The sequence below is a fragment of the Nelumbo lutea genome, chromosome 6, assembly GCF_056320005.1.
Source record: "Nelumbo lutea isolate HS-2025 chromosome 6, American lotus-T2T, whole genome shotgun sequence".
Taxonomy (NCBI): Eukaryota; Viridiplantae; Streptophyta; class Magnoliopsida; order Proteales; family Nelumbonaceae; genus Nelumbo; species Nelumbo lutea.
Genome location: NC_142689.1, coordinates 61433538 through 61448731, shown reverse-complemented (window position 1 = coordinate 61448731; position 15194 = coordinate 61433538). Strand labels below are relative to the sequence as shown.

Below are 15194 nucleotides of genomic sequence, written 5' to 3'. Positions count from 1 at the left end.
GTCAAATAAATAATACAAATTTAGAAATATAAAAATATAAAATATAGAAAATTTGAAAAAATTGGACACATTTCTATTATTATATATTTGTCATATTAAAAATAACTTTAATAAAGTAGACATAATTTTATTAATGATGGACATCGAATATACAACTTAAAATTGATGGGAAATTAAACCATCTTCCTATCTAGGGGTGGGTTAGTGGTTCAACCTTTTAGGTCAAATAGGTTAACCCATGATGTACAATTAAAATTATTTTTTAAATAGAATAGTATAAAAAATATGAAATAATTTTAGGCACATCCATAACATTATATACTAATAATATAAATAAAAATAAGTATAATAAATAATAATTATTTTATCAATGATATAAATGAAATGCAAAATTTAAAACCACTTTGAAAATGAAACCATTTCCATATCTAAATGGTAAGTAGGTCAATGATCTAACATTTCACATCAAATGGGTCAATTTATGTCATAACTAAGTAATGAATATTAAGTACATACATATATATGAAAATAAAAATTTAAGCTTTGTATAAAGCATTTTGATACATTTCTATTGTTATATATTCACCATATTAAACAAAAATAAATGTGAAAATAAAAATTACTTTTATTGATGACGAAAATGGAATACGTGATTTAAAATCAACTAGAAAAGCAAAATGGTTTTTTAATCCAAGTGGTGGGTTAGTGGTTAAACTATCCATGTCAAATGGATGTTATTATTAAATAATTAAATACATAACATTCTAGAAAATGTAGAAATTTGTTGATAATTTTGGGTACATATATTCATCATATAAAAAAGTGTGATTAATGAGAATTCTCTTAATTAATGATAGAAATGGGATAAAAATTAGAAAAAAATAAATAAAGAGCATTAGTGTCTAACACATAACTCGACTAACTATGTCAAATGGTTTAATAATTTATTTAGCTAGGTCATCGTAGACAAGTGGTTTGGTAGAGATGCAAATATATCATATCAGATTTGTATTAGAGTATATTCAAATCTGGTCTGATCCAAAGATTCGACTGTATCTCATAAATATTGATTTGAATCTAAATCTGATCAAGATGTCAGATTTTCAAATTTGATACGATTCAATTTATTTTCTTTAAAAAGTAATAAATTATTAAAAGACAAAGAAAAGTATAATAGTTGAAATGAAGAAAACAAAAAATATAAGTATTTTTTTAACTATTTCCATCATATAAAAAGTTTACAAATATGCAATATAAATAACATATTTATAAATAAATAATAAATACCATATATATTATATATAAATAATATATACTATATATAAATAATTAATTGGACCATAATATTAAAAACTAATGTTCAAACAATATATTGGAATTGCATTCCCTCTTGGTAAATAGGTAATTTTTATTATCTCATAAATTAAATAATAAAAACAAATATATAGAATTTGATAAGTTTTTTAGAAAATAAACATACATTAATATTATATATTCTTCATATTAAGCAAAAATATGTTTGAAAAAATGAGAATTATTATTAGTAAAGATAGAAAGGGCTAAAATACAAAGAACAAAATGAATTAATGTCTTAATCATAGTCCATTTTTCTGGTTAAATAGGTTGACGGTTTAACCAATATGGTCTTCTTGTTATTGATTATTATTATCATCATCATTTGATATTGCCACATGCAAAAATAAATACATAAATCAGATTTAATTTTATTGATGATGAAAATGTAATACATGTTTTAAAATCAACCGAGAAAGAAAAAAATGATTTTTCCATCCAAGTGGTGGGTTAGTGGTTTAACTATCCATATCAAATGGATCAACACATGATGTTATTATTAAATAATAAAATACATAAAATTCTAGAAAATATAAAAATTTGTAAAAAATTTTATGTACATTCTATAATATTATATATTCATTATATAAAAAATGTGTGGTTAATGAGATTTATTTTCATTAACTAGTTGGGATCGATGCGATGCACAGGATTTGTTAAGCGAAAGCTAAATAATAGAAATGGTCATTTATTAATAGAAATGTGTGGTTAATGAGATTTATTTTCATTAACTAGTTGGGACCCTGGGGTAACGAAGTAGCATGCCTTTGCCATCCAAATAGATTTTGTATCCTAACAAAGTTGCACACCTTTACCAAGCCAGTCCTTGCATCTAGATAAAGATAAATGATTCTTTTTGGTGAGAGAAGTAAAGAGTGAGAGAGAGAAAGAGAGAAAGTGTAATAGAATAAGAGAATTAAAATTCTTATCGTCGATGGATTCTTCCTATAGCAGCATCCGAACCAGTTGATGACTTGTGATAAAATAAGAAATGAAAGAACTGAGGGTTTTATAAGAAACAAAAGAACCGAGGGTTTTATGAGTGAAAGCAAGATTTAAGAATAGAAGATTAAAGAAATGAGTAGTGGTTTCGAAACTAAAGAAGAGAATTTTGAAACTAAAGAAGAGTGATAAAATAAGAAACGAGGAGGAGAATTTAAAGAAGATTAAATAATAACATAGAGTTTAAAAAATAAAGAGAAAAAGCAAAGTGGCTTTGTGGGGCGGGAGGAAAAGAAATATAAAAATACCATGGGTACCAAAACAATGTCTTTAACCACGGGTCAGCCGTTGACCCGGTAACCAGAACCCTGACCGGTTTGGTCTCTGGGTTAGTTAACGGTTTTGACTATTTTTTATTTTTAAAAATTTTTATTTTTTTGTTAGAACGGGCCAACCGTTCTATTTGACGGTCAGAACCGGTTCAGTCATCAGGTTGGTTATAAAAACCATGATGTTATGTCATTCGAATGTATGACTCATACGACCCAAAAATGGAACCATTCTAGCCACCAATATTTGGGTCGACAGTTCAACTGTTTGGTTTGAATGGACAGCCCATTCTAACAATAAAAATTAAAATAAATACCAAATGATCAGACTGTTCAACCTAGGAATCGAACCCCTGATCAATTTGCTCTCCGAGTCAGTTTTAAAAACTATGATGTTATGTCATTCAAGTGTGTAGCTCATACGACCCGAAAATGGAACCATTATGGCCACCATTTTTTGGGTCAACGGTTCGACCATTTGGTTCGAATGGACGACCCATTTTGACAACAAAAATTTTAAAAATTAAAAAAATATCCAAAAACCATTGAACGGGTCAACAGGTTGACAGTTTGATCACTTAGGTCAATAGATCATTAACCGATTCAATGGTTTTTTGTCAGGGACCGAGATTTAGGTAAAACGAAACTGGTTAACTAGACGGTTCCCAATTAAAAAAATAAAAAAAATCATGCGACCCATTCTAATAACAAAAATTATAGGCAAAAAATTGTATGTGTGTAGTCTATTAAGCAATACCATATGTGTTATGTCATTCGAGTGTGTAACTCATACGACTTGAGTTGGTCCCTTGATCGTTTTGACTATTTTCTATTTTTTTAATTTTTTTGTTAGAATGGATTGACCATTCCACCCAATAACTGGCCCCTTGATCGGTTCGAACTCTAGGTTGGTTAACGGTTTTGACCATTTTTTTTTAATTTTTAAATATTTTTATTTTTTTGGTTAGAACGAGCCAACCATTCGACCCAGTAATTGGACCCTTGACTGGTTCGGTCTTTGGGTCATTTTTAAAAACCATGATGTTATTTCATTCGAGCATGTAACTCTTATAGCACGAAAATGGAACCGTTATGGCCATTGGTTTTCGGGTGGATGGTTCGACCGTTCGGTTCAAATGGATGTCCCATTCTAACAACAAAAATTAAAAAAATAAAAAAACAGTCATAAACCATTGAAAGGGTCAATGGGTTGACGGTTCAACCACTCAGGTTAATGGGTCATTGACCAATTCAATGGTTTTTTGCTTGGACCGAGATTGGGGTAAAATGGAGCTGATTAACTGGACGGTTCCAATTAAAAAAAAAAATTGGATAACGCATTTTGAAAACAAAAATTACAAGTAGAAAATTGAATGTGTAAGGTCCATTAAGCGGTACCATACGTGTTATGCCATTCGAGCGTGTGACTCATATGACTTGAAAATGGAATCATTCTGACCATCGGTTTTAGGGTCAATGGTTTGATTGTTCGGTTTGAACATATGGCCCATTGAATGGGTCAATGGTTCAACTGCCCAGGTTAATGGGTCATTGACCAATATAATGATCTTTAGCTAGGGACTGATAAAAAAGAACTCGTTGCTTGGATGGTTCCCAATTAAAAAATAAATAAAAAAAAGGCCAAAACCATTTTATGGGTCAACGGGTCAATGGTTCAACCACTTGGATCAATGGGTCATTGGCTAGGGACCAAGTCAATAAGTCAATGGCCCCTGCTAAGCAGGGCCCCTCTACTAGTATTTATTTATTTATTTTAATAATTTCTTAATTATTAATTTCCATGCATTACATGAATTTCTAATCAATTTAGTAAATATTTTAATATTTATTAATTTTATCTTTTTATTAAAATATTTATTACTTTATTATTTTCAAATATATTTATTATTTTATAATCAATTTATAGCCACCAATAACTAAAAAGTAATAACCCGTGCAAGTTGATTTTTATTATGGTTTTTCAAACTGTCATACGACCTAGATGGTTTGACCGTTTGATCGAGGAACTGTCTAGGCAACCAATTTTGTTTTACCCCCAAACCTGGTCTTTGGCCAAAAATCGTTGAATCGATCAATGACCCCTTGACCTAGGCAATCAAACTATTGACCCATTTGATCCGTTCAAATATTTTGGCATTTTATAATTTTTTGATTATTTTTTAAATTTTTTATCAGAATGGGTCATTCGTTCAAACTAGATGGTTGAACCATCAACTTGAAAACAAGTGGCTAGAACAGTTCTAATTCCGAGTAATTTTTTAAAACATTGCTTTTTATCAAAATTCACCAAGGGTTCGGATTGGTCAAAGCCTTTTCAACATCATATCTTTTGAGCAATATAAATTTTTCCAGAATTATAAATAGTTTTTAGTCATTAGCTTAATTTATGGTTATAACCACGGATAAATAGAATCCGTAGCTATAATTATAAATAATTTGTACCCATAGGTACAAAGATCTTTAGCCACTAACAAAGTGACCGCAGCGTTATTTTCTGATTTTTTAACATAATACCTTAAAACTATGGCTATAGGCTTCTTTTAGCCACGGACCATTAACTTTTAGCCACAAACAAACCGTCCATAACTAAAGTTTAGTTTATAGCTACAAATACCTAAAAATTGTGGCTATATGCTTCTTTTAGCCATGGACCATTAACTTTTAGCCATAAACAAACCATCCATAGCTAAAGTTTAGTTTATAGCTATGGACATGAGATCATCCGTAGCCATATCCCATCTTCTAGCTACGGTTTTTATGTCCATAGCTACAATTTGGTTGCTATAGCACAATTTTCATGTAGTGTATATCCTTTGTGGGAGTCAATATAACCGGCGAATATGCACAGAAGAGATTTGTAAGAAAATTTGTTGCGGTTATATGGCCAGAGAAGAGGGTAGCAAGAGCAGCCGAAGGTGTGAAGTAAATTATATTTAGGTGTCTTACCAAACTGGGTGGTGAAAGGAGAAACTCCTTGTAACAATGATGTAGGAAGCCGATTAATCAAGTAGATAGCAGTGGAGGCAACATTATCCCAAAAGGAATATGGGAGATTGGAGGAAGCCGGTAGAGACAGGGTAAACTTGACGATGTATCTATGTTTTTGTTCAGCAACACCATTCTGTTCATGAGTGTGAGGGCAAGCAAGTCAATGGGTGATGTTGTGAGCAGCCAGAAAGGTGGACACATGTCGATACTCTCCTCCCCAGTCAAATTGTAGACATTTAATTTTTCTTTCAAACCAAACCTCTACATGAGTCTTGAATTTAAGAAAAATCTCATAAAAATCAAATTTATTTCGCATCAAGAACAACCAAGTAAACTTACCATAATCATCAACAAAAATTACACAATATCTGTGACCATTATTTGACTGAACCAGGGCAGGACCCCAAACATTTCAATAAATTAATTCTAAGGGACTTATAATGTGATGGTTATAAGGCTTCTAGTAGAGGGATTGGTAAACTTTACTGTTGGGGCTGCCTTCAACCACAGACTAAATGCACTCCAACAACTCCTCCTAGTTCATCTGAAGCATGTGATCTCTTTAATTGCTTGTTGACGGGACCCTGGGTCCATTGCTGTAAGAACCCAAGAGGCTAGTGATGGGGTCAGGGAGGCATAGTGAATCCCTTGGCGACTCGCACTGGTGTTGTTCTAGTTGAGACAACTCGACTGTGGATTCTTGATTTCAATGGTGCTAGCCGGATACCTAGCCTATAGATGAGGCTCCTGCTACTATTGGTTGTGCCAATGAAATTTGCATTGCAAATCTCTCCCTATGCTAGCTAAAAAGCCGATCCTGCTCTCCTCAATGTTGGTGAAGCACTACTATTACTGCTCCTCCCTTTTATTAAGGTGAGCCTCCACTCCATAAACCTCTCCGGCCAAAATCTAGATGATCATGAATTAGATCTTCATCTGAATAGCTTCATGTTGGGCCGATGCTTATGAATTTGGTGTAGCATCATCCAACATAGGCTATTGTGCAAGTTGTTCTTCTTTGATGTAGTGGCGGTGATGGTTTTTTCTAGGTGGCATCATGCTTCTCTTCTACAGAACTAAAACCAAAGATGCTAATGAAAGGTTAGCACCATGAAGACGGTCTTAGCTTCAAAATAGAGAGTGTGGTTCAAGGGCAAGATGACAAAAAAGGGACAATGACGGTTCAGCCCCAAGTCAGAATTTTTAGGCCCAAAATACAGTTGGGGTAGATGCCAGCTCGGAATTGATGCCAATTCACAGGCAGAGAATGGTACATAGAGTGGGGGTATTTGACATTTTGAATTTTTATAAGTCTACAATGGAATTCAGAAATCTGCAATGAGCCTATCCATACTTTTTCTTTAGAAAAGCTAAGAAAGATAGCCTTAGGAAGAGTCAGGCTTCAGTTAGGTAGCTTCAATCAGGGTACCATTCATGCAAAAGGAGGACTTGCCACGCGTCTTCCAATTCATGTAAATGTTTGAAGCATGTGGGGGAGCTTCACCTAGTTAGCTTGCAAGTTGCAAACAAAACCCACTTTTTTGAGTCCACTCCTCTCCTCTCCTCTCACTTGAGTGCTGTAGGTTCTCTTCTCCTCTCTCCCCCCATCCACCCAGCGGCGACGTAATAACCATTACTACCGGAAAGAATTTAGGGTTTGTTATCGTTTTCCCCATCTACATTCCAATTTCTGCTGCCTTCTTCCAGTAATGTTACTATTCTACTTGAACATCTAGTAGAGATTGAGTTTGTTGTTGAAATTTAAAATTCATTGGTAACATTTAGGGAAATAGATTTTATCAATGAGATTTGGTGTAAGGGTATGCCTGATGAAGAGTTGTTCTATCTGAAATAAAATTTTCTTAAACCATGAGTAGGATATTCTATGGTGCTTCTCATCCCAAAGCATTTTCTTAACATTATCTTCGACTTTTAAAGCTCTAGTACATTGTGGTTGGATCAGTATTTAGAGGCCTGAGTTGGTGTTGAGGCATCCTCTGTTGCAGTTAATGTGCTAGAAAGTTAAATATTTTATTTTTTATTTTGTCTTTTTCTTTAGTATGTAAAAAGTAACTTTGGTTGGGTCTCTTTCTACTTTTTGTAAACCTGCGTTAGTTGAAAAATGTATAGAAGAAGCTTCTATTTGTTTTGCTTAGAAAGCTATCTTCTAGTATTACTCTTTGCAAGAAACCAGAATATGTATGGAGTGAATTCAGCCATTCTCTTGCTCTATTTTTGCTCTATGTTTTACTTCAATTTATTGCATGTAAGTCGTCTATTCTAGAACATTTTCTCCACTTTGCATGCACCCATAGTTAGCTAAAACTACAGTCAAAACCTAACAAGTGGTATTAGAGCAACAAGGTACATTGGAACAAGTTTGAGTGCAAGAAAAGTTGAAACATTGATTGCGGAGAGCATACCATGGCCAACATTAATGTTGTTAATTTTGGTATAGTTCAAGTTCTTCTTTTTGATGGAGAAGACTATGATTTCTGGTATGTTAAAACAAAAACCCTATTCTTGTCTTTGGATTTATGGGATATTATTGTCCTTGGATATGAACAACTAGAAAATATAGCAAATTTTATAGCAGCTCAATAAAAAGAACTAAACGAGAAGAAAAGTAAGAATGTAGAAGCACTTTCAATGATTAAAAGAGGAGTTAGTAAATCCATTTTTCCAAGGATAATGAGTATTGAAAAGGCAAAAGAAGCTTAAGATACACTTCAGCAAGAGTTTTAAGGAGACAAAAAGGTAAGGGTTGTTAAACTCCAATCTCTTAAAAGAGATTTTGAAAACATGAAAGTAAAGGAAAACAAAAATTTAAATGATTATTTTAATAGATTTATGGAGTTGATAAATCAGATGAAAGCACATGTTAAAAAAATTGATGATAAGAGGATTATTGAGAAGATTTTACTTAGTTTACTTGAGGAATTTGATCCTATTGTGACTATCATTGAAGAAATAAATGATCTCACTGAATTAACTGTTCAAGAGTTGTTGGCATTTATAAAATCATATGAGCAAAGATTGGCACGCCAGTCCAAAAAATCAATAGAGAAAGCATTCCGATCCAAGCACAATGTTAATTCCAAAAGTCATAGTGGAACATCCTCAGCTCATGAAAAAAGGAGATTCTTATAAAGAAAGTAGATATACAAAACGAAGAGGAAGAAGTAGAAACCAAAGAGAAAAATGTAGAGGTAATTTTGATAGAAAATCTAATGATGAAGGGTCATCACAACAGTGCTCTATTTGCAAAAGAAGCAGCCATGTTGATAAGGATTGTTAGTTGAAAGGAAAGCCACAATTTCGTTTTTGCAAAAAGTTTAGGCACTTACAAAAAGATTGTAGATTGAAAAACAATCATCATGCAAATTTTACAGAAAAAAAAAAGAAAATAAAGGAAATTTGTTTAATGCATGTCAAAGTGCCACTGAGATAAATAATGATGTGTGGTTCTTGGATAACGAGTGTAGCAATCATATGATAGGGCACCCAAATATTTTTCTTGACATGAACACAGCATTTAGGTCAAAAGTAAAGATGGAAAATGGAAAAATTGTTAAAGTAAAAGGAAAATGCACAATTAGTGTTGAAACAATGAATGAAAGAAAATTTATATATGATGTGTTATTTGCACATGTGTTGAATGAGAATCTTCTTAGTATTGGACAATTTTTGGAGCATGGTTATTCACTCCATTTTGAATATCATGTTTGCATCATTTATGACCATGAGAAATTTGTAGTGAAAAATGTGAAAATGAAGACAAGTAGAAGATTTCTAGTAGTGTTTAATTACACAAGAAATGTTGTTATGAATGTCAATGAGATTGATGAATCTTGGCTATGGCATACAAAATTTGGACACTCAAATTGAAGAGAAACATGAATTTTGTGAAGGTTGTGCACTACAAAAGCATCACCGTTAACCATTTCCAAAAGTTGTATGGAGAGCCAACAAAATGCTGGAATTAGTTCATACAGATGTATGTGGACCCATGTCTCATTCCCAAAATAGGTACTTTATTCTTTTTATTGATAATTATACTTGCATGACTTGGGTTTATTTTATGAGAGAAAAATCTGATGTATTTACTATTTTTAAGAAATTTAAATGTCTTGTTGAAAAATAAAGTGGTTATTATATTAAAAATTTGAGAAGTAATCATGGCAAGGAGTACACTTCAAATGAAATTGATAAATTTTGTGAAAATGAAGGCATAGAAAGGAAACTTATAGTCCATTATACTTCTCAACAAAAAGAGGAGGAATCAGATTGCAATGGAGATAGTTAAATCCATGTTTACATGAGAAGAAACTTCCCAAAAATTTTTGGGCTAAAGCTATAAATACAATTATGTATATGATGAACTGATGCCTCACTGTTGCTATTAAAGGCATGACTCTATTAGAAGCTTGGAGTGGAAGGAAATCATCAGTTAGACATTTGTAAGTGTTTGGTAGTGTGTGCTATGCCCAAATTCCAAGAGATAATAGATCAAAGCTTGATGAAATAATTGAGAAGTGTATTTTTGTTGGCTATATCTCTATGCCAAAGGGTTATACGTTGTACTGCTTAAAAACAAACAAGATAATCATTAGTAGACGTGTTGTTTGATAAGAAAACTGTTTGGAATTGGGAGCAAGAAAAATTGAAGAGCATGTTCTTATATCTAATTTGGAAGAGAATATAACTCAAAATGATGAGGGAACTTCTCAATCATCTCCAAGTTTAAGCTCATCCTCATCTAACTCAACTCCAAGGAAAATGAAGAGATTGAGTGATGTTTATGCAAAGTGCAATTTCTATGTTATAGAACTGGAAAACTTTAAAGAAGCTGTTAAGGAACAATCTTGAAAAAAATGCAATGGAAGAGGAAGTTGTCATCATAGAAAATAATAAAACTAGAGAGTTGATTGAATGGCCAGACAACAAAGAAGTGATTGGTGTTAAATGGATTTACAAAATAAAGCACAATTCTAATGGTTCTATACAAAGAAACAAAGCAAGGCTGGTTGCTAAGGGCTATGCATAATATCCTGGTGTGGATTATTTTGAAACCTTTGCTCCATAGCACAATTGAATATTGTTAGAGCTTTCATTGCACTTGCTACCCATAAAGGTTGGTTGTTATGGAAACTTGATGTTAAATCAACTTTTTGAGTGGAGAATTAAAAGAAGATGTGTATATAAAACAACCACAAGGCTTTGTGATTCAAGGCAAACAAGAAAAAGGTATAAGTTATAAAAGGCTCTATATGGATTAAAATAGGCACCAAGGCATGGTATAGTCAAATTGATGCCTATTTTATTGAGAAAGGGTTCATGAAAAATAAGAATAAACACTACAAGAAAGTAGACTTTTAGCTACAGACAAAACCGTAGATACAAGTCTAAAAACCCATAGCTATAGACCTATAACTACAGTCTTGCTACGAATAGAAAACCGTATGTGATGTTCATGTGGTTATAGGTTATATCTACAGATAGTAAGGTCCGTAGCTAAAAGTTGCCTTTAGAAATGTAGCTAAAACCACCAATAGTTATGCTTTCTATGTTGTCCATAGCTAGATGTTCTATAATGTGATAACCTTTAGCTACGGATTTTGAAAGTAGCCATAGCTATACCACAATAGAAGTAGAAAAAAAAATACCTATAGCTACGGATTCTGTAGTATCTGTAGCTAAATGTTATAACCCATATTAATCTTTAGTTATGGATTTTGAAGGCATTTGTAGCAAAAGCCAGGATATAGTGGCGGTATAGATCATAAAGCTACTACTATAACTATATCCCAACCATTGTTGCAAACTATGTTGGTATTTTTTGAGACTTATAGTGGCAATTACGATCACTACTATAGGTTATATTTTTAAAAAATATTATATATTTGTTCAAAATTTAAATACAAAAACCTGAATCATTTCTTATATATAGTAGAAACATGAAATTCACATCTGCACCCCACAGCACATCCCAACCATGTATTAGGAGCATGTCCCAACGATAAGTGAGATGTTCCCAATGCACACTCAGATTTTCTTATGGGGCACCATCTTTGGGGCATTGGTCCATTCGTACATTACATAAAACCTGTACACAAATTTCTAATAATAGAAATTCCATTATAAAAAGTAAAAAAGTTACATCTCAAGTACAATTTGCATACATCGACAGGTTCAAAATACATTATAAATTTCAAACTGCTTGAAGAGATTAATCTACAATTAACATTTGAAAATCTGATCCAGCATGTCTCCATCCAAGCATCTAAAGTTGCTCCTTCAGTTCAACCTATAAAAATATAACAAGAAAAATATTAGAATTCCATGAAGTGGTTTTATGAATTTACCACTCAAACAATTCATAATACAAACAAAATTGCAACATTAACTCAAAAAATCTTGTCAATTTATAGTTATTATTTTGTAAAAAAATAAACATAACTCTACAATTTGTAAGCCATCTTTGCAATGCAACCAATTATTTCTCAAGTAAAATGAACCTACCAGCACTAGAAACTAAAAGAGAAGTGTCATGAAGACCTACCATAACTGGGTGTTCACATTTAGTTCCTCAAAGTTCCATAAGAGCTAATGCTTTAAAACTTCTAGAAAAAAAAATTGTTGAAGTGCTAGTAGGCAAGACTACAGAGAAGATAAAATTTAGAGGCATAGATCTCAAGAGAAATAGGGCTCCATCCAATTGAAGCTCAGCTATATATATTTTGACCTTAACTTATCCTCCCGACTAAAGTTTGTTGGGTTTATATCAAGAATCTTTGATACTACATTTGACAAAAAAAAATTGCTTACTAATTAATCTAGTATTCCATCTTTTGCAATTTGTGTAATTAAGTCATTGACTTCAATCAAGCTTGGCTAAGTAGGTCTTAGTCCATAAATGCTACACTCAGCTAAGCTTGAAGCCAATCAAGGGATGGGACAGAGCAGGGTGCATGTGATTCCTGCTAGCCATAACATAGACAACCGTTTTATGGATTTGCTTCCACACCTCCTACTTGGAGGGGTGCTAAGTGACCATCTCAACAACTAAATCTATGTTTTGTTGCTTCATATTTATTTTTCTCCTTAAAATTTCCATATAATACCCACTTATCAAATATCCAACAATGTTTGAGTTATAAAGGGACAGCTTTTAATTAATATATTAATAATTCTTTTAAGTGACAAGGGATTTGCTTCTTGGTTCAAATATTTCCACCCTTTACATCAGGGGTAGAACCCCGCACCCCTTACATTAGGGCCATATGGAGTTGGAGGCATGGTTATCAATCAATATGGATCATCTGAGTCATTCTAAATGGGCCACCATCAAATCAAATCAGTTATATTTTATAGATTATATGAGGCTGCACATCCTTTATGATTATCTTCCAAAGGATAGTAGCTAATTGGATTAAGACAAACCACTGACAACAGATCTCTAGGAATGATAGCGATGTGAAGACTAATTCCATGCACATGAAATTTTCTAATAAAAAAGGTAGTATGTCATTTTCACCAAGGCATTTGAGATGAGTGTGCATAATTGACGACGAAATTGCTAAATCACTCAATTAAAAATAGAAAGTGATACAGAGCTTTGGATCTCTCTTACTGCCATGTTCCTTTAGTAGTTGTTAACCAATGAATTTCTCAAGTCATTAATGTAAAGCTATAATCGTGCCAAGTGGAAAGTTGATTTAATCAAACCCAAAACATCTATCTAGTTGGGGTTCCTTAAGATTGGGAGCACCAATGGTTTATCCATGTCAGCTTCAAAACTTAAAAGTTACAAGTTACAGTCTATCCTGGATCCATCTATCTATCCTCTCTTATGTTTTCAAAATTTATATTAATTCCCCACATTGCCTAAACTTTTGCTTCCTTAGTCTTAGAATTGGTATCTAATAAAGAACTTCAAATTTATTGGTATTTTTATACATAGTTCTTATTTTATAAGTAACCATCAGATTTATTAACAAAATCAGTAAAATAAAATATATTCAAAGTTTACATACATCTTTAGAAGGACAGTCTTTGCTACCTCTCCCCCCTTATGTATAATTTACAATTGAGCCCAAAAGACACTGATCCCTGCCCAACCCTTTCTTAAGCATGAGATTTATTATATACACCTTTCTTAAGCATGAGATTTATTATATAGTGTCTACCCTTTACATTTCGGGGAGCAAAACGATTGAAGTCCTAATGACTCAACAAAGGCTGCAAAACTTTTCTCAATCCAAGGAAAGAATGGCTTAAAATTTTCTTACTTTTTTCACTAATATATATTGAGAAATTGCAGAAACTTAACAAAAATGCTGTATTTTATTTTTCTAAAGCACCAGCATTTCAATAATTTACTACCTCTTAGAGTCTCCTCAGCCGTCAGGGCAGAATCATGATACCAGTCAGGTGTTTCCAGATAACTTACTACAAAGGCCAATAGTCCCCAGGCCAAAAACAACAACAATAGAACCTGGTTTTACCTTTGTTGTGTTCCAAACTGCCCCAAGACCTAAAAATAAAGATATATTTATTTGGATTACACAGGGAAGATGAATAATCATAAAATGGATTTCGAAATATACTAATTTCTAGAACCAATTGCTCTTCTTCAGTCAAATAAAACTATAACGGTTATTTACAATTAGGAAAAACTGATGTAATCATTCTGACAAAACGACAGAAGTAATTATGGGGTTTTCTGAAAAAAAAAAAGGCTTAGATAGTGTGAAACCAGAAAATACCCTAAATAATTGACCATGTTTAAGGGAATAAAGTAAATGAGAAGTAATTTGTTCCTGCAATCTTACCACAACTTGTTTCAGCGAAAGAGAAACCGTGCATCTCTTCATAGTTATCTTCTCCTCCATAGGTACAGAGTTATTGCGCAAGGGTTTGTTGAGATAGAAAGATAGAGAGAGACCATGGACAAAGAGAAACCGCGAGAAAGAGAGAGAAGGTTTGTTGGTGGAGAGGTGGAGTGAAAGAGGGGAAGATAGTGAAGGGGGGTTTCATTGCAGGTTTTCCGCAATAGAAAGGCGCGAGAGAGAGACCACGCGGGAAAAGGAAATTCGAAAGGGAAACTTTGGTAAGGCTAGGGTTGTAATGAATCGGGCCTGACTGGGTTTTACACCTATGATATGGGCTATGACTTAAGGTCGGGCCAAGTTCTGGGCATGAACCAATGTTTTTAAAACTAAGAGGCTGGATCGTTTTTTCCTCCGGATCGTGGGTCAGCTCGACCATCCGTGTCTAACAGGTCAAATTGTTCCATGTCAGCATTTTATATATTTAATTATATGTTTAATTAAATTTTTGTTTTCAATTATTATTAATTAATCTATTTTAGTTTTTCATATTTTATATATAAAAAAGATAAAAATTACATTTTGAGGAAGAAAAAGGGTTTTCTTGGTAAAATGGGTGAGCCAAGGTGCCTTTGGTCCATGGAGCACCTATATTTATTAATTGATTAAGTATTCATTTATTAAATAATTACTTTATTATTAATTAATTAATAATTACTATACTATTACT

The 15194-nt window shown here is 32.8% G+C and overlaps 1 long non-coding RNA gene across 1 annotated transcript; it reads right to left on the bottom strand.

Moving 5' to 3' along the window:
• Window positions 1-11740: 11740 nt before the first annotated feature.
• LOC148849168 (uncharacterized) lies at window positions 11741-14822 on the bottom strand. Its single transcript, XR_016101348.1, has 2 exons — window positions 14468-14822; window positions 11741-11940 (listed from the first exon to the last, which is right to left on the bottom strand). It is a non-coding gene; the product is annotated as an uncharacterized LOC148849168 (long non-coding RNA).
• Between the last annotated feature and the right edge of the window lie 372 nt (window positions 14823-15194).